A 19,934-nucleotide genomic window follows, 5' to 3' on the forward strand; every position below is an offset into this window, starting at 1 on the left:
GTGGGCCTCTCACTGTTGTGTCCTCTCCCGTTGCGGAGCACAGGCTCCGGACGCGCAGGCTCAGCGGCCATGGCTCACGGGCCCAGCCGCTCTGCGGCATGTGGGATCTTCCCGGACCGGGGCACGAACCTGTGTCCCCTGCATCGGCAGGCGGACTCTCAACCACTGCGCCACCAGGGAAGCACCCCTCCTCCCGGCACTTTCCATTTTTATGCTCTGACATGCTTTATTTGTTGACTTATTTTGTAATTCCTGTCATGTTACAGTCACCATATGTATGTTTGAGGGAGGATGATGAGGAGATGGGTCATGCTAGCCTAATTTGTTGCATTTATCAGGGAAGGAGAAACTGCCCCTGAAGCGACACAGGTGGCATCTCCTTATTCACTGGTTAAAACTGGATCACTCGCTGCAAGGAAATTTGGGGAAGCGAGTGTGCAGCTTGCCAGTCCCTGCAGTGGGCAGCGAGGAGGAGGTTGTAAATGGCTGTGGTGTTTGCCAGGGCACAGTGCCTGCCCCAGCACCCAGCTCATCAGGGAACCCAGCTGCAGGGCCTGGAGACCCCTCGGCCTCCAGCGTGTATCAGAGGTCTCCAGATTTGAGCATTGTGAAGGGAAAGTATCATTTGGGGAAAGGCCAGGGCTTTGGTTTTTAATTTAGTGGTTTTGCATTGTATGAGATAGGTCGTTGCTAGCAATGAGGAAACTGCTGAGGGAACAAGAATGTATTTAATTTTTAGAAAAGTTTATCTGGAGTTTTAGTAGAGGAGTTAGAAAAGAACATACCATTTAATGTTATTTCTGGACGACTACTACATTACAATAAAATATGTAAATTTCCCTATACATATTTTTTTAAATTTATGGATAAACTATATTTGTCTTTAATTGTTTTTATTCTAAAATAAGTATATGCTTTATAAATCATTCTAATCTGATTTTGATAACCTTTATCAGAAAGACATCTTTTCTGCCTTTTTATTTATCTGTATATTTAACTTAAACACCGGGAAGCTCTTCCAAAATGCTTTATAAAAGCAGCCATTTTAAGCTGATTAAAAGCATGTTTGATATGTATGGATGTAGTTGAAATGCTACCAAACCAAGTATATATTTAGATAATTAAACTCAAGAATTATGGAAGTTTAAGAACTCTTAATCACAGGTAAGCATACACTAAGGAAAATCAGATCCGTTTGACTCCAGCCAATCGACTCTCTTGTAATATTTTTGCTTACACTTTTTTGCAGCTTTACTGCTGAGTTAGCTGTTCTCTAATGTCCCTGACAAATTTGGGAAGCCACCGCGTGTACATAAATTGAGAGAAAATATTTCTGCCAATTCAATCCTGATCGTTTCTTCTCAGGGTTATAAAATTTGGGTTTTCATGACCCCAATGTTAATTAAAAAAGAAAAGAAAAGAAAAAACCCAAACAAAGCAACCCCTGATAGTCTGAAGGGTTAGTCGTCATTGTAGGAGGGCATTGTAGAGTCTAGGAGCTGTGAATTGGCCACCTACTGAGTAACTAGAAGCATGGAAACCACACTTTACAGCTTTCATATAATTCCAGTGTCTAATCACTTTGTCAGACCCAGCAAGTCAGAGAAATCTCTAATAATACTAGGATAATTAAATACTTCAGTAACCATAAGCTCTAAGACAAAAGGCAAAACTGTTTTTTATTAGGGAAACTTATGCTGAGACAACCTTTTAGAATGATTTAAGGGGGTCAATAGATAGGTGAACCAGTCCACTATAAATAATATGTTTAAGATTAAAAATATTGCCCAGATGCTGTATCAAAATCTACTTTAGAGTGAAGTTGTAATGAGGGACTATTTTATTTTATTTTTAGAATGGATTTTCTTTTCTTTTTTTCGGCCATGCCGCGTGGCTTGTGGGATCTTAGTTGCCCCACCAGGGATTGAACCCTGGCCCTCGGCAGTGAAAGCGCAGAGTCTTAACCACTGGACCGCCAGGGAATTCCCAATGAGGGACTATTTTAGAGACAAGGAAAAGAATAGGAGACTTCTTTGTATGGGAAAATATAGTGCACTTCTGTGTAGTATATACCTATCATGTGAGAGATTCTGTGCCAGGTGCATTAAACTTATTATCTACTCCTCAGATCAATCATAGATTGGGTATTGTGACCTGTGTTTCCTTGATGAAGATACCAAAGCTCTGAGTCCTCCAAGTGACTCAATTGCTTGAGGTACACAGAACATTCTGGAGTTGAGCTTTGAACCCAGCTCTGTGTTCCACACTCATTCTTGTCCCCCTTCATCAGAAGTTCCACCTACATTGGGCGAGTGAGGAGACAAATAGCAGATGGACTTAAATGTGGGTTAATGTACTTAGCAAAGGAACAATCCAAACTACTTATAGGATATGGGCGCTTAGCTACAAATTACACGTCATGAAGGAAACCTGGGGCCACTGTGTAGGCTGTTACTCAAGCTGACTGCTGCCCATCCCCTAACGGCAGTCGATCCAGGAACATTTGTTGAGCACTTACTTTGCGTGGAGATAGAAAGAAAATGTTCTTGCACTTGAAAAACTTACATCTTTTCTCGTAAGACTTTTCTAATGTTGCTGTAGTGAGAAAAGTTCCCTGTAAAAGCTCTCTAAACAACACATTGGTCTGTATATGGAAAGGAGAGATAAGGGTACCCTCCTTCAGTGCCATGTACTGATTTGGAGTGTGTTCTGGAAATGAAGACTAGAAGTTAGAATAAGTTTACTTTGATCTAAAGGAGGTATTTTCTTAGTAGAGTCATTATGATATTATTTCCTAGCTATTAAAATTTGCCATCTTGATGCTTGGTTATTCACTGAAAGAAATGAAATATTTATTAAGGTCATATCACTGTTGCATACAAAGGGAGCCACGGAGTGATTTTCATGCCATGCTTTTTGGTAGCAACGTTTCTGCTGGGTTGCATCAACATCTGTAAATTTTATTGATTATAATTAAGTCAGTCTCCCTTGTCTCTAAGAATTTACATGGGTTTAAAAGTCAGTCCTTTATGTATTCATTTGAAATAATTTGAAAAAGGATCTTAGTAGAAGGGACAAATCTGTAACTATTAATCCTGTTATTTCTGTGAGCCAGAGTTATTTCAGTGTCATTTCCAGGGTGTTATTTCCCATTAAAACATTCGCAGGTTTTAGGTGTTATGATCCTTTTAGTTTTCTTTTAATTTCATTTCCTCTGTCTCCAGTCTTTCAAAAGCGTGTCACAGCCTATCCTTATCTCCAGTAGATTTCTGGGTGTGCCTGGAAAAACCCCCAGCTCAAATCCTAAGGTTAAATTCCAATGTTGGATGCTCTCCATATATACAGATTTTGATGTAGAAATAAGATTATGAAGATTTCATGCCAATTGATACCTTGCATTTACATGATGGATCAAAGGACTATGGAAGGGCTAATGGGAGCGTGATTGGAGGTTGTGGGGACATTGTCAGGGATTTTCACTAAAAGATTCCTGTGTTTCTTTATGTATCAGCCAAGTTTGACAAACACATTTCTGTTAAATATTAAGGCGTTAACAGTCATACAAGCTTGTGGAATTAACTCATATTGATATGTGTGAGGTCTTAACCAATACAAAGACCAAAATTGTAAGACTTTTAACAACTGGTGCTTTTGTGGAAGTATAAGAATTGACTTAGGATTTCCCTGGTGGCGCAGTGGTTAAGAATCCTCCTGCCAATGCAGGGGACACGGGTTCGAGCCCTGGTCCGGGAAGATCCCACATGCCGCGGAGCAACTAAGCCTGTGCGTTACAACTACTGAGCCTGCTCCCTAGAGTCTGCAAGCCACACCTACCGAAGCCCATGTGCCTAGAGCCTGTGCTCCACAGCAAGAGAATCCACTGCAATGAGAAGCCCACGCAACGCAATGAAGAGTAGTAGCGTCCGCTCACCGCAACTAGAGAAAGCCGCGCGCAGCAACGAAGACCCGACGCAGCCAAAAATTAATAAATAAATAAATATATATTTTTAAAAAATTGACTTATATTTATATTATTTTTCTACAGCAGCTAATTTCAGGTACATCTGCTTCTGCCTAAGTAGATGTTTACTATGTGTACATGTCTATTATAGGTATATATTGAGAGATATAGTTGGAAAGATAATAGTGTTTGACGCAAAAAATGCTAAAGTAAATTGTACTTTTATTTTTTAATTTTAAAGATTAAATAAAAATAAAAGAGCACTATTTGTAACGTAAATTCAAACTAAATACACAGCTGGGTGAGCCTTTAAAAAAATAATTTTTTGAGATCCCTTTAAGGAATAGTTTTAGTTTCCCAAACTGGAGATATGTGGAGATTATGGACCCAACATTTTCTGTGGCCATGATTCTTGAAGATAGTGAGTGAAAACTTCTCTTGTTATAATTCTTTAAAATGACATTAAATTTGTGATATCCTAGGACTAGTGCAAGCCTCTGGGATGGAGGTTACATATCTCTTTTTTTAGAGGTTGAAAAATTAAGCCCTGGCTTATAGCAGTTTTGGTGTTTTCTCTAAGCCCAAAGCTTTGATCACAGGTTTTGAAAGCTTAATTATTAATGGCTGTTAAACATTTTTTTTTTTACCCACTTATCAGCATTTTCTTTTTTTGCAGCAAGACTAGCTTCCTTTGCTTATAGAAGGCCCCACGTTTGTTTAGAAAACAAAGTCTGTCTTATCCTAACTTTGTGGCGGCAAGATGTGGCTACAAAAAACAAAGAACAAACCTGTGACTCTTTCACTCCTCATATCAGGCCTCTGTTTGGGGGAAGCCTAAACAAATAAAATGGCAACTTGTTAACTTAGCCCCGATTCTGTTTAAGGAGATCTTTTTATTTACAAAATTGAGTCGATTCCTCCCTAAAGGGGGGGGAGAAAAAAAAAGGTAATTTTAGTGGCTCTTTAAAGCTTTTAGATAAATACTCCCAAGTTTTATTCCCCCAAGCTTAAAAAGCAACATAGATAGTCTGAAGCCTGGTTTTTCCAGCTGTGTAAGAAGCACAGAATAGAGGATTCCAAATATTGATCTCCCCACCCCCGCAAACGATTCTGTGTTCCAGTCAAACGTGATTACTTGCTGTGTGTTTCTAGGACACTTTTCACGCTGTGCTCTCTCGGTTCGTTCCTCCAGGAATGCTCTTCTTTCTACCCTCACATCTCTGTCCAAAGAAATCTTGTCTATCCTCAATCTGCATTTTAAGTGCCAATTTTTCCTTGAAGTATTCATGGACTCCCCAACAGGACATGGTTATTCTGGAAAGGGGTCCACGCTTTCCAATACAATTCCCTTACCTACCTTGTGGTTGGGCCCCTTATATTGTTTTTCTGCCTTGCCTTTTAGGTATTTGCATATTTAGTAGTGTTCAGTGGTCAACAGACCTTTACTAAATGCCTGCTTTTGCCAGATGTGTATTATTTACTGGAGAAACCAAAGGTTTGAAACATGGCCTGTGATGTCAATACCTCTTGGTCTTTTCTTTTCCCAAGTTGGCTCTGAATTCCCGACAGATAGAAGCAGTGTTAGGATTCTTGGGTATCCTCTGAAAATCCTGACTTCTTGCACATAGTAGCGGCTCAGTAAATCTTCATAGCGTCAAATTGGTTGACTAAATCAGTTTTCTTCTGATTGAGTTTGAACAAGAAGGATTAGGTTTTGTCTTTGGGGTCCGAATGAAAGCAGTGTTATTTATGCCATTTGCAATTACACTGTGATTTTTTTGTGGTATATAAAGGAAGATGTTCCCACTACCTCTGCCATGTACTCTTTGGGCATTTGCTATTTTTCTTGGAAGGCATGGTGACAGCATGGGTCAGGCAATCAGAATTTTATTGAGTACTGGCGGATACCATGTTGGCTTCCTCATCCTACCCCATTAAGCTACCCTAGGGATCCTCCTGCATAGATAGCTGACTGACTTCGACTTTTGGGCCCTGTCAGCTGTAGTTTTCATCAAGTTACCAAAGGCATTCATGACCCCAGAGAGGTTAAGTGAATGAGTAAGTTCACACTTGTCTCCCTGAAGGATCTAAAATGTAGGTGGCATTTGGACAGGTTCACAGCTGCTCCGATCTGTAGTAGTGTCGCAGAGTTTCCTTTTACCTAGATGGGGGAGGAGTAACATCTGTAAATGTGAATCTGGAGTAAAACTTGAGATGACCTCCAAGAAGCTGTAGGGCTTCTGGGCAAATGATGGCGAAGAGCTACATTATTAGGACAGGCCTAGAAACCCAGCTTGCCAGAGAATGGCCCTGGTCATAGCATTTGGCATTTTCCCTGTACTCTAGCCAGTGTAGGATTTCTGGATGTTTCTGTAACCTAACCTGTACTCTTGCCTAAGAGTATCCCCTCACCTCACATTGACGTCTAAATGACAAGGATAACTATCAGGAATATTTTGAACTTTCCTGCAAAATTGTGTATTTCTTTACTTTGGCACTTTAGATGATGGTCTGAGCAGAGCAGAAATGAGTGTCACTGCCTCTTTAACGGCTGGACACTTATCATCAAGCCGTGTCAACATCAGTGACGGTATGCCACAAAGGTGTTTGGTCTTGATAAGCTTGTGAAGAAGCAGACTTTGTTGTTGTTGTTTTTTAAAAAAATAGCTATTGGACTCTGTTTCAGTTTCATAATAGAGAGAAAGAGAGAGAAAAAGACAAAGAAGAGGTATTCTTTCCTAAATAAAAAAGACAGAAAGTTTATAGAAAATAACGCTAAGTTGCTAACCCACTGTTTACCGTTGCCCTGCGATTGTGTTTTTGTGTGCAAGCACACACGGCTGCTAGTTTGTGTACTTAGTATAAGGCCTTTGAATGGATACCAGATTGGTTCTGTAACCTTGGAAGATTTATTTGCTCTCTCAATTCCTTTTATTCCCAATCTTTTATCAAACACTATTTATGTTCTCTGAAATTGTTAAATAAAAGGGACTGTGGAAAAAAAATTCAAAATACTAAATTTATTCCAGGCTAAAGGTGTTACAATAGGATGATGGTGTTTAACCCGTCTACTTGAAGTAAGAAGCCAAGCAAATGGAAATGTGATATATTTAAGAGGGCGTTTCTTAGAGGGGAAAAAGATGTTTGATGTTCCTTCCAGACTGACACTATTCATTGTATTTTTAATTTAAACATAACTTGAAAGTATGTTTAAAATAACTATAGTGACATTTCTTGTCTGGTTGAACCAAAGGGTAATAAGAGATAAATGTTATCTGTAATGCAGGCTACATTGAATCATTAAAAGCCCCATCTTTGTTAAAACACTAAATATATGATTTGGGAGGAGGAGTTCCTTTTTTTTTTTTTTTTTTTTGCGGTACGTGGGCCTCTCACTGTTGTGGCCTCTCCCGTTGCGGAGCACAGGCTCCAGACGCCCAGGCTCAGCGGCCATGACTCACGGGCCCAGCCGCTCCGCGGCATGTGGGATCCTCCCGAACCGGGGCACGAACCCGTGTACCCCGCATCGGCAGGCGGACTCTCAACCACTGCGCCACCAGGGAAGTCCCAGGAGTTCCTTTTTAGGAAAGAGTTTTGGTAGGTCTTCTTTACAGAAATGAGGGAGATGCCCGCCCTGCTGATCTATTTTGAGAAGCAGTAAGAAACTGCACCTCACTGTGCCCACCATGCCGTGGTCCTGTGCTGGTGTGGCTCTGTGCTTTTGCTGGGGAAGGACAATGCTGGAAAAGGGTTAGACCCTTCATTCTAAGTTGCTGTCCCCCTTAGGAACTGTGTGCCCTAGTGGAGACAGCAGTATTTCATCCCTGCAAAAGGGAGGATTTCCTGTGCACCCCTTAGGGGATTTCAGGGCTTGGTGCAAAGGGTAATTTCAAAGGATTCACCTTAGCAGCTTTGTCCCTGAGTTTGGAGAGAGGAATTTCTGTGATGATTCCAAACTTAGAATAAATGCTAGGGAAGAATCCATAGAGCTCCAAGGACTTCAACCTCCAGGGGAGAAAAGCAGTAATTTATGGATCTCTCTAGAAATTATGGTTGGGTTCTTTTCCCTCTGAACCCAGTCTTCCTTAGTCATGTGACCGGAATTCAATTATCAGTGCCATAAACAATCTTGTGAATGGAAGCAGTGTGTTTGACAGTGGATTTCTGCTTCCTGAAGAGAAAGGGACCTTTAGAAGTTATTAGAAATAATGCTGGACTAGCCATGATTCCGAAGGCGAATGGTCACAGAGGCACAGGACTGGGTCGCCGAAGACAGAGGGTTTTAGATGAGTCAGATGTGTGCTGGGGACGGATGGCATGAAGGTGGGGTATGTTTTTTTAAATACATATTTAAAGCAGGCTGTATTTAGAAGTTTATTTATAATTGGTTTTAGGATAAAGCCAGCCTGTTGATGCATAACAGAGTTGATCTTTTGGTTCCATTAGCATCTTTGAAATATTTAACAAGAAGCTGAGTTTAGCATATGAGCTCTTTCAACCATTGTTGGAGATAAGGCAGCCAGTATTGGATAATTCCTGCTGTAAAAACAGCAGACATCCCCTTTGTTTTTCCATCTTGCCCCATGCCCTGTGCTCTAGACTAGAGAAGGTCAGCTTTTTATAGTCAGAGGTATGTATGCCTTTGAAAATGGCCATTCCCCTACCTATCCTCAGCCAGTTACTACGTATGTCCTGAAGACAGCAAAGAGTGCTGATTTAATTCATTTTACAACCAGTGTCCTTTCATGGGAACAAGCAGGCTGGTAAAATGGTTTCAGGAACCAGAACATTTTTCTTGGTTATTTTTAACATAACTTGACCACCCAGCTACACAGGGCTTCGTTCAATTGAGAAAGTCTATTGAATCCAAAAATAATAATCCTTTCTATTTGTCTAGTATTTGCAGTTTTATAAGGAGCTTCACATCCATTCTCTCATTTGATTTTTTCCTACAACTCCATGAGGTAGAGAGGGCAGGTATTATCACCTGCAAGTCACAGATGAGGCTTGTGATGAAGCACTGAAACTCAAGTGCTTCTAAGTCCTGCCCAGGGTTTCACAACTAGTAAATGACTGGGACGCGAGCCCCCTAGATTTTATTCTGGCTCAAAGGCCAGTGCTCTTTCCACTGTTTGTTTTGATACCCTTGGAAGGTTCATTGCTCATCTAGGAAAGAAAAATTGGCAGCTCTTGCTGGAGAACACGGAAATCTGCTGGGAGAAACAGATCCGAGAGAGCTGTACTGGCTCAAGAGTGAAATGAGAAAAGACCAAGGGGGTCAGGGGCCTTGGCCACCTGCCCTGGTTCACTCCCTGTGTGATCATGGCCAGGTCACTTAACTTCTCCATGCCTGAGAACTCCCTTTTAATCTCGCCAAGGACGATCATCTCTCATCTGCCGTAGCCATCCTGCAGGTCTATGGTGAAGATGATAGAGAAGTGATTTCTGTGCGGGGGTCCTTGGGTGATACACATTATACATCAGAAAGGTGGTATCACTACACGTGTATTTAGTATTTGAGTTTGAGGTGTGAGGTGGAAAAGCAGTCATTTTCCATTTATAGGGGCCTCAAATCTACCCTCCAGGGAAGAGGAAGGGATTGCTTTATTTGCCCTTAGTCAATTGCTTACTCTTCCTTTATTTCCTTTCTCTCACCTCTCTGGGCGGGACTGTGAAGATGTCCCTAAGCATTTCCTATGCGAGGTGAAGGCCTGCCATGGAAGGAATATCAGATTTACAGCCAGATAGCCCAGCGCCACCACTTTCCAGCTGGGTGACCTTGGACATGAGACTTGACTTCTCTCGGCCTCAGTTTCTGTTCTGTCAAGCAGAGATAAGGGTGATGCCTAGGGGGATTAGCATGAAGTGAGGTAATGGATGCAGTGTGACCGGCACTCAGTATGCTCTCAATAAATATTATTCTGTGTTAGAGATTGATGATTAGGGCAGAGCTGATGAGAGAAGTCTATGGAGAGGGGGATGGCTTTGGGATTTGGCCGTTTTCTCCACTGGAAACACTGTTTGCTGTATTATATATCAGACTTCATTTTGTCTCTCATTTTTTTCCCTCTCAAATGGGAGGTGTCTTCAAGGAAAAGACAACCTAGGAGGTGAGGGCGTTATGCAGATGGAGAGGTCCATGGCTAACGGTACTTGCAGAAGCCCCTCTTCCCAGTTTCCTCAATTTCGGAACACGTGCCCTCTCAGCAGGCCAGGGTAGTGTGCAAAGCTGTGAGAAGGCTTCACCCAGGCAGTGCCACGTGCTCAGAAAGTGACACACGTACCTACGCATTTCACGAAGCAGGTGGCTTCTTTTGTTTTCCATGTGGTCGAAAATGAAATGGACCTTTAACAGAGTGGGTTAGGGGATTCCACACTCTGTTGTGACTCTGGTACAAGGACAGAGATATGGTATCCCCACAGCTTGTAGAAGAATTTATACTCCTGGTTTCGTCTAGCAGTGGGATGGGGGAATGAGGAGAAGGAAGTGAGTGAATGAAGCTGCTACCTTGTGGTCCAAAACGAGTGAGTAGCCAGGCATCTGCCATTTGCATTGAAAACTGAGAAGAAGGGAAGGAGCGTGTTTCTGCCTTTGATCCCACGTGGAAGGGCAAATTGATTTGGTTCTATTCCATAACCTTTGAGTGCCTGCAATGTGCCAGGCACTGTGGTAGGTGCCTAGGGTATGAGGAAGATAGATACAGATGTTGTCTTTGAGAAGGTTCGTTTGAGCCACTGTGATGGAGCTGAAGTTATGCTTTGAATTATAAAAGTTAGGATTGGGGGATGAACTTTGGGTAGGGGACCGACAAGGAATAGCTTGTTCTTTTGAGGGGCACCCTGGCATGCAGTGAGAAGCACCCTCTGTAGCTGGAACGTGTTTGAGGATTGGTATTCCCGAAAGTGTGGCCTCCTCCCCAATGTGGGTGTAAAGGGTTTCAAAAAATATATCTCAAGACGTGGAATATATTGGGTATTAACAGACCAGTCCCCAAGACATTATTGATTGTTGACTTTTAAGCTAAGCCTTTCTGTGTTGATATTTATCATTATTTCAAGATTCTGAAAAATGTCATACAACTACAGATGCAAAAAACTCTTAACTGCATTTCCCCCCACCATTATAACTGTTAGAGGAGGGCACCAGGTAGTATTTAGTCATGGTTTTTTGGAATCCTTCTGATACCTTATCTCCTCCCGTGCCTCCCCCTAAAAAAAGACGGTATTAAAAACCCGTGTGACAGAAAGCCTTGTTTAGTAGGTCAGTATTTATGCAGAGGATTCTCACGTTTACTTATTGCTACATGACACTGTAAGTCAGTTATTTCATAGGTAATTACATCTTTATGCGATTACCTTCTGTCAAGTAACTGTTTCCTTCTTAGTTTCCAGTTATATATTCAGTCATTTTCTCACGTATTCATTCAACAATCTGTGACACTTACTATGTGCCATGCACGTATTAGGCATGTTTCTGTCTTCAAGGAGCTCACTGCCCAATGAAGAGACAGAAAAGCGAATATAGTAAAGTTTGATCTGTGATAGACTTAAATGCAGAGTATTTCGGGCTATCTTTCTGAGTGAGGTTTCCTCTAAGCAGAGTTTTAGAGGATGAGTGAGTGGAAATTAAGAGGCAGAGGGTTGTTTTGGCGAGGAGATGGAAAGAGTAGCGTGTGTGAAGAGAAGTGGAGAGCTTGGAGAGAGCAGGGTATGTTCCAGCAGTGGTGCCTGCTTCAGCCTGGGGCGTGTGAAGCTGTATGCAACTTTCTAAGGCCATGGCTAACTGCCGTCGCCTCAGAGTGGAAAGCTGCGTGGAGGCTGGTGTACTATCACAAGGGCCATAGTGACACCTTCCCAGGTGCTAATAATTTTTTCCCCTTTGTAAATTTTGCCATCGTTTTTACTGTTAATGTTACTGTTTTAAGTTGGGTCATAAACTTTGCAGGATGAGGGGGGCAGGCGTGAATTAGTGAATGGCAGAGTTCTTTAAATCTCCCTTTAAAAGTAGTCCTACCAGAGTTCCTCTTTTCATCTCAATAGACACTTAATAGGATAGACATAAAATCATGGATTTTTCTCCCTTCTAATTGCTTACTTTCATTTAAAGCTTTTTTTCATATAAAATGTGTTGATGTTAAAAATAACTTATCTCTAATTGTAAATACGTAATATCTGCAGTATAGAAAATCTAGAAAAAAATACATAGGTGAATATATTAGAATTAACTCTGCCTTTTTTCATTTTTTCTTGCATTCTTTCCTTCTATGCATTTAAAAATAAAAGCAGGGTCACACTGCAATGAAATAATTTTTAAAAATCCATTTATTCAAGAGATAGTTGTATTATTACGTTTCCATAGCGAAACAAACCTTTTAAATCCTCTGTAGGGAACTCTGACAATTATTGGGCATACCAAAACTGGAAAAGCAGAAGTGACTGTATTTCTCCCCATCTATATTTAGTTCTCTATTTATGAGAGAGTTCAAAAGAGGCTTAAGAGGAGTTGGTTCAAAAATAACTTCAAATGCACGTTATAGGGTCAAGTTATTCCAGCCTCCTATACTTTCTGTATGTATCTTAAACAGTATTTAGTGAATTCATGATGACGGTAATAATAACCCTGATTTTAAAAAAGTAATATCCGTATAACACCATTTACCTAGTGATGTCATGTACATTATCTCATTTAATTCTTACAACTCACTGTTGTTACCACTAATTCTAAAGACCAGAATATTGAAGCATGGAGAAAATAACCCTGTGCCGTGATCCTCAGGTATGTTCTGAATCATTAAAGAGGGTTATATTATATGTAGTATAGTGTTTATAGTAAGAATGTTTTGTATTCTCTGTGTGTGTGTTTTGGAACGCCATGAATTGTATACAAGTCTCTTGATTTTTAAGCTAGTCAGACTTCCCTTTCCATAATCCCCCTCCTTGAATTTAAGCCATCCTGAATAAAGAGGAGCTTTAATAAACCATCTCTATTATTGGTTCTATAAGACCTTGACATTTGCAAACTTTATTTTCTGTCTTTTGTCCCACACAGTAGCCACTCTTGCAAATCAACCTTGGGAAGTTAGCATTCTTAATGAAGATCTATAGGAGGCTTTCTCCTTAGACTGTAAATCAGCTCTTTCAAGGCACCATTCATCTCTTCCTTTGAGTGCATGAATTGGTATATGGCACCTTGCAAGAGCTCATTTATCTTACGTGGGTTCCTAGTTATTCCTTCTGCCCACTTCCCCTAGATCGCCAGGGATCAAGGCAGAAGTGCAGTAGAGGATGGCTTTGTACTTGAAAAGTTGCCAAGGTCAGCTGAGGTACCTGTGGCATTGACTTACAGAGAGCTGGTACTGAGTATCACCCATAATTTTTAGGGTGATATCACCCACACCAGCAAAGGAGTAAATTTGCTAAGCATTTGAATTATGCTTGGTTAATTAAAGGTGGCTAGAGGATAGACAAAACAGTAGGAGAAAACGTTTGTTACTATATCCTACCATTAGACATGTTTTTTCCTCTTTAACATTTGTCCAAATTATATTTGCATCCTTTTGGCTTCATAATTAATTCTATGCTGATGAGAATGATGCACCTTTATGTACCTAGGCTGTATTCTAGGTGCTTTTACAAATGCTCTATATTTTTCTTACAATTCTACCATGATAGAGGAGTCATTATCCTCATTTATCATATGACGAGTTGATCATTACTGAGATTAAATAACTTGCTGAAGAATACATAACCAGAGGCCAGAATCAGGATTCAAAACCAAGCATCTCCAACATTTGCCTCTGTGACCATCCTCTGGCAAGGCTGCAGCTTTATTGGAATCACCCACTGTTTGAAGGGTGCTACAGACTGTACATAACATTCTGCCAACAAATTAATCGAGGCAGAATACTGGTGTGAGGTTGCAGTTAGTGGACGCCGAGGCCAGGCTTACATTGCTAATAGTGCTAATGCTTGTTTTTATAGTTTGGGTTTCCTCACAAGCAGACCCTGAGACAAAGTTTTGGGTGTAAGTAGTTTATTTGGGAGGTGATCCCAGGAAGTGTGGGGAGGAAGTAGGTCCAATAAAAGGCACCTTAATGAGCAGATGATCCCTGTGAACAGTTGGGCCTCAATCGCTGGGGGTCCCCCACTGAGCAGAGCACATTGCCTCGTACTTGTTCATCGAGGGCCAACTCTTGTCCTTCATTGGTTGAGGTTGTTTCTGATTACATTAATTCTCCTGCACTTCCAGCCTGTCCCTTTCTGCCCTGTGGACTGAGAAAGCCCCGAGGCAGAGGGACTCAGGTGTTTGAATTCGAGACGGTAAAGCTTGTCCACCCCAGCAGTAGGTGACCCCCAGGATGAGACGGGCAGCACGTGAAAGGCACCAATAGTTTCTCCTACATTTGCTTTTGAAGCCAACACTTGTGCTGATAAAGGTGCATCTAGACTGATCACCCGGACTAGAGGGTTGACACTTCATATGAGCCAAGCAAGGCAGCAGGGAAGGCAGTGAAGCTGGGATTGGTCCCAAGGGAGGAACTCAGGAATTGGAGTCAGGCAGTCTCAGGCTTTGGTCCCAGTTTCTGCCACTTATTAAATGTGTGTTAGCAAGTCACTTAATTTCTCTGAGCCTCAGTTTTATTATCTATAAAGTGGACATAGCTGCCTTACAGGGTCCATAAAAGCCTTTGTAAATTATAAAGCAATATGCAACATTGGTGCCCCTGATCGAGGCATCTGATGGAGTGCTAGGTGCTAGTGGAACTTGGAGCGCAGCTGTTTGCCTTATGTGATGCTCCTGAAGAGTGAGTACCATCTTAATACCCCCCGGAAGCCTGTCCTCAAATATCCTGACACTTTGGAAGTCAAAGGTCAGTGAATTCAAACCTTGTCTAGGCCCCTCCTTCTCAGTGTGGTTTCTGACCAGCTGAGGACTGGTAACCCCAATTCTGCACCAGAGTGAGACTGTATTTGCAGTAGCTCCCTATGAAGTGCCGATTTCTTTTCCGGTGAGAGTTGATTTGGATTTGCAACCCTGTAGATCAAGCACTGGTTCTTCTAAAGGTCCATCAGTCTTTTCAGAAGATGTCAGCAAAGCGTTCATCTCTCACACTCTCAGTTTGTTTTTGGTTTCTGACCAGAGGCTGACTCTTCCATGGGTGACTGATGTCAACTGAATCAGGACTCTCTCCGCATGTGATTTTTGGCCCTAATATAGCCAAGAACTGCGTGGATGGCTGGGAGCCCACCTTGGTATCCGCCCTTCAGTACCCCCTGGCTCCTCGGGAGTCACGTTCCAGGAGGAGAACGCGTGGCCCTGGCTGTGCCCCCTCACATCCAGCACCATGCCCGGGACTCCATGCCTTCACCCCACCTACCCAGTCAGCCCCTGGTTTGAACTCCATCACTCAAGAGGGAACGTTAAAAAAACCCACACCTCTGACTCATGCTTTGATTTTGCGGCCTAAAGAGGCAAAGACGCCGTAAGGAGCTTTTAGGGGCCATCACCATGGAGCCTCTTTATTGCCTAGCAAGAGCCTTAAATGATAATGGGAAACCTCACTATTGATTGGCTGACTCTTAATTCTTCCTCTTTGGGTTTCGAAGTAGAAGTGATGGTCCAGAATATTTATATTACTCATTGGATATATTAAATTAAACATACGAAAGTCCTGAAGCCATTTCAGATGAGGTTGCAGCACTGGTGAATAGGACTTTATTACCAAAAGAGGGAATAGTAGCTTTTAGTTGTGGCTTATCTGGAAAGTATATTGATGATAAGAATGGCTCAGCAGAGGGCTTGGGACTCTCAAAAGGGGCTCATAGTGTGTTTCTTTTTAAGAAAGTTCTTCAGGCCCATCCTCTATAAACACCCGGGGCTATGGTGTGATGGAGGGTATGGTAACAAAGACTTAACTTCTATCCTGGCTGAAGATAAGCCCTGTTGACATCTCAGCGAAGGCTGTTATTGGGCTGTTAAGGACCAGTGCTTGAGTTCTGGGGCTGCACGTCTCAGAAGAAAATGTCCTCTTTCTATAAGAAGCCACATGGAGTATATATAACCTTACCCGGATAGTGTGGGATTTAGAGTATTTATTTCTCTCTCTCATCTTAAACCCAGTGGAAATTAGAATGGATGAGAGGATTGGATGATTCTGTTAAATGACTGGTCAGGCACATTAGGGCTACAATTTTTGTTGTAAAAGATTTCAACCCCTGGAAAAATGCAGAGCCTGTGGCAGTGAAATGGTTAACATGACTGCCTCTCTTACAGGTTTCCCCAGATATGCTTACTTGGTGTACAATGGATAATTGTTAGCTCTTGTTATGCAGATGCTGTTGCAGATGGAGTGCTGTACCTGCATGCATAGCAAATGAATTAGACTGGCAATCCCCTTTATAAAGCATAAATATGTAATTTGTTCAGCTGTTGTAATTAAATATGTATGTGTGAAACAGCCACCATTCAGGTCATTAATGATGCGCCATGCCAAATTAGAGCTTACAGACAGTAATGTACATTGTTGTGCAATGAGGGAATTGCAAATAACATAGCTAAGCCTTTCCTAGTAAAGTGATGCATTCAGCAGCTTTAAAAGGAATATTACATTTGTAACGTTATTTTTATTTAGAAGGTACTTTTTTGTTCATTGTGAAAGTCTATAAGACGGAATTACTTTTATCACCAGTTTAGTTTTATTAATGTTTTAACATTTTATCGTACAGATGCCACAGACTTTATTAAACATGCTGCTTGGTGATAAGTCTTAAGTACCTACTTACATATAAAGCAGCAGTTGCCCCTGTTTTTCTACATGGTTATGATAGAATTGATGTATCATAGCACCTTGGAATGCCTTGATTATTCCACTGCATTAAAAAAAAAAAAAAGCCCTCATAATATTTCAACTCTATTCCCTACTGATAGATAAAGAAATTCCTCTGACAGTAAACAGTATTTTTATTTCCATAGAAATTGAGCTGAGAAAAATGCAGTTATCAAAATATAAACAAATAAAAGTGGTAAATTTGTCTCTTGTGCTTTAATTCCCAATGAATTACTTGTGAATCCAAGGAATTTCCTAAGAAAAGTGTCATCCATGGGTCAGAATGGTTGTTTTTAAAATATTAAGACTCAAATTTTGTGAAGTTAATGCACTGGGGAAAATTATCGTTCTGTCCTTTTCCTCCTTGGTTTCATCTTACAGTCTTTAAAATACTTGAAGCTGAAATTTAAATATATTAAAACTATTTTTATTTTAAATTCTTTCTGCATTTGTTGCCTACAGACAATCTATTTTTAACATGCATGTTGTTTTGACGGTTGGTACTGAAACTATAAGAGCTAACCATCTTGACCTTTTCTGTCCACCAGGGCAGCAGGAGGAAGCGTCTCAGAGTTAATTCTGTCTTGTTCACAGCTGGGAACAGAACATTCCTCTGTGATCCTCTTGCCCATGATTCGCTGGGATCTCTTGGAAGTCAAACTTGATACCATAAGTCCTGGGCTTCTGAGGTTGAGCACAGATCAACCGTACTGACACATTTGGTTAAGAATTAGATTAGACAAGACCGAGGTAGTCGTTAAAGTTTCACAAACAATTGAAAATGGAATTATTTGGAACATTATCTTAGGGTTTTTTTGTTTTTTTTTTTTTACATTATCTTAGTTTTGCAACAAATTCAAATTTAGAAATTTCTTTAAGCCCAAGATCAATCAAGATTCAGGACCTTGAAGAATTTTCAAAGTTAGAACTCTAAATTGTGCGTGGATGTAAAATTTTCTTTATTTTCAACAAATGGCAAATGTTTCAATTAAGCAAATGTGTATTTTATTTGAAACAGATGATATCATAACAGCTTGGCTTGCTTTACCTAAATTATTGTTCTATAATATCAAAAATTTTACTTAAAAGAATCTCTTATCCTCATATTCTGATTTTTTTTATCCCATTTTCTGTGTAACTTTTCAGTTCAACTAAACAAACATTTCTTTTGCAGCACTGAGGAAAAGTTTGATTCATGCATTATTGTTTATGAAATAGAAATGTTATATGGATGACAGTGATTTAAAAATATGGCGACTTGACTTGGTTGTATTCAGGCTGCCTTTACTGAAAACCGAAAACCATACAAAGACTTTGCCCTGCTAGCTGCTTGCTTAGCGTAAACTATGAATTCATAACTTTTCTGAAAAGATTTTCTGCAAGATCCTTTTCTCATTCAGTCCCTTTATCCCAATTAGAGATCTTAATCTTCTGATGGGCAGCTGCCATTATTTCTACCTGTTTCAGAGCTATGGTACCGGTAAAATAGCGTAACTAACGTATGTTTTGGTTTTCGGAGAGAGAATTTGAAGGACGCATGGGTTTCTTTAAAATATCCTATTGCAGCTATCTATCGGAGGTCTCTCCTAATTTATTTTCTTGCAGGAATTTCAAAGATGCTTAAATTCATCAAATGATGATGATTGAGGAATTTAATGATAGAATAGGTAGGGATGAGAATTGGGAGGTGTGCAGGAGTCACTGGACCCGAGGAATGCCCGTGGTTTGCTGAGGTGGGACTGTGTGAAGAGGTCACAGGCCCTGCTGAGGTAGCTTCAAGGAGCGGACACTTGTTTTGCAGCAATGGTAGCAGGTATATGGGTGGTTTGGCTCATTCAGGCTCCTCTCTCTGGAGGAACACGTGTAAAACCATCAGCATGTCTATCGGTCTTTTATTAACTGTGGCAAGGCTGTGCATTAAAGAACATAACCATCACCAAAAGGGTGGGAACAGCCCAGTGGCCAGTGGCCAGGTGCTTTAGGATAACACCGCAGGCAGGCCTGGCCAATCAGATGCGCCCTTCTGCTGGCAGTTGCTCCTTTGGCCACCACGGCAGTAAACACTTTCCCTTGGATGTTGGTTTTCTGTTGTGTCTGGCAGCCACACAGGGCTGCTTGAACTTTAGCCAGAGGCAAATATTTATACATCAGAGTGTGCAGTGTTCAACTGGTCAGGCCTGAGAGGGAAAATGAGAGACCTCCGTGCCTTTTCGCCAAAGAGGATGTGTCCTCCCGCCACCCCCCTGCTTCCCCTTCCACAGAGTGACTTGGTGAAGTGGGACCATCCTGGAGGTCGCTGGAGCTCAGGCTGCATGTGCTTCTTTCCCAAACGTATCCAGGCGCAACCTGAGGGTGTGCTTTCCGAAGGGAGGGTGTCCTGACATTTCTGCCTGCTCCTTTAATTCCTCTTGGAAGGTTTACAGTTAATATTTTCCCTGGAACATTGTCAAGCTTTTGACAGAGCCCGAGTGTATGCCGAACTGTGAAATCGAGCCGGAGAAGCAAGTTGTGAGAAATCTGTTTCTACTCAAATCCGTAAGGTTTCATGAAAAACAAAAACAAAAACAGAAAAACTTCAGGGGAGAAGCCGGGAGCCGGGCCGGCTTCTCGTGGTGCGGGCTCGGCCGCCATTTTAAGAAGCCGGCGCCGGGCGACGCTGGGCTCCTTACATGGCGGCTGTATTTACTTGGCCGCAGCCAATCACGCCTGCCGGGCCGGGCACGTGACACGCCACGAGGGCACGCTCAGCCATTTCCTCGCTGCTGAAAAACTTGCTACCTACACAGAGCACTTTACCTTGTTTTGCATGCCAAGTGTTCCTGCAGAATGTGCCTAGCAGACTGGCATTTGTCCATAAAGTTATTTTAGTAGGTAAAAAGTCTCCGAGCACTTGAGCTTTGTGCATTCTTTATGTAAAATGGATTTCCCTTCTTGGCCAGAGGCCAAGGGTACAGCACACTCGCTGGGTGAGAAGAGAGCTTCTCTGCTGAGAAACTGGTGGACCGACACACTCTAATTTTTTGGCTTCTGACCAAACAAGCTCGATGGATGCCAAAATTCAACAAAATAACACGTTATTGTGTGATAGAAGCCGTGCTCGAAGAGAGCAGGAACTCAGAAGAACTTCATACGCCCCCCCCCCCCAC

The 19,934-nt window shown here is 41.6% G+C and overlaps 1 protein-coding gene across 1 annotated transcript in view; it reads left to right on the forward strand.

Annotated features, from left to right (window-relative positions):
• The window catches only part of NFIA (nuclear factor I A), a 393,295-nt gene that overhangs the window by 77,590 nt on the left and 295,771 nt on the right, over positions 1-19,934 (forward strand). The gene's annotated exons all lie outside the window — the stretch shown is intronic.

This window comes from Lipotes vexillifer, unplaced genomic scaffold (assembly GCF_000442215.2).
Source record: "Lipotes vexillifer unplaced genomic scaffold, Lipotes_vexillifer_v1.1 scaffold47, whole genome shotgun sequence".
Lineage (NCBI taxonomy): Eukaryota > Metazoa > Chordata > Mammalia > Artiodactyla > Lipotidae > Lipotes > Lipotes vexillifer.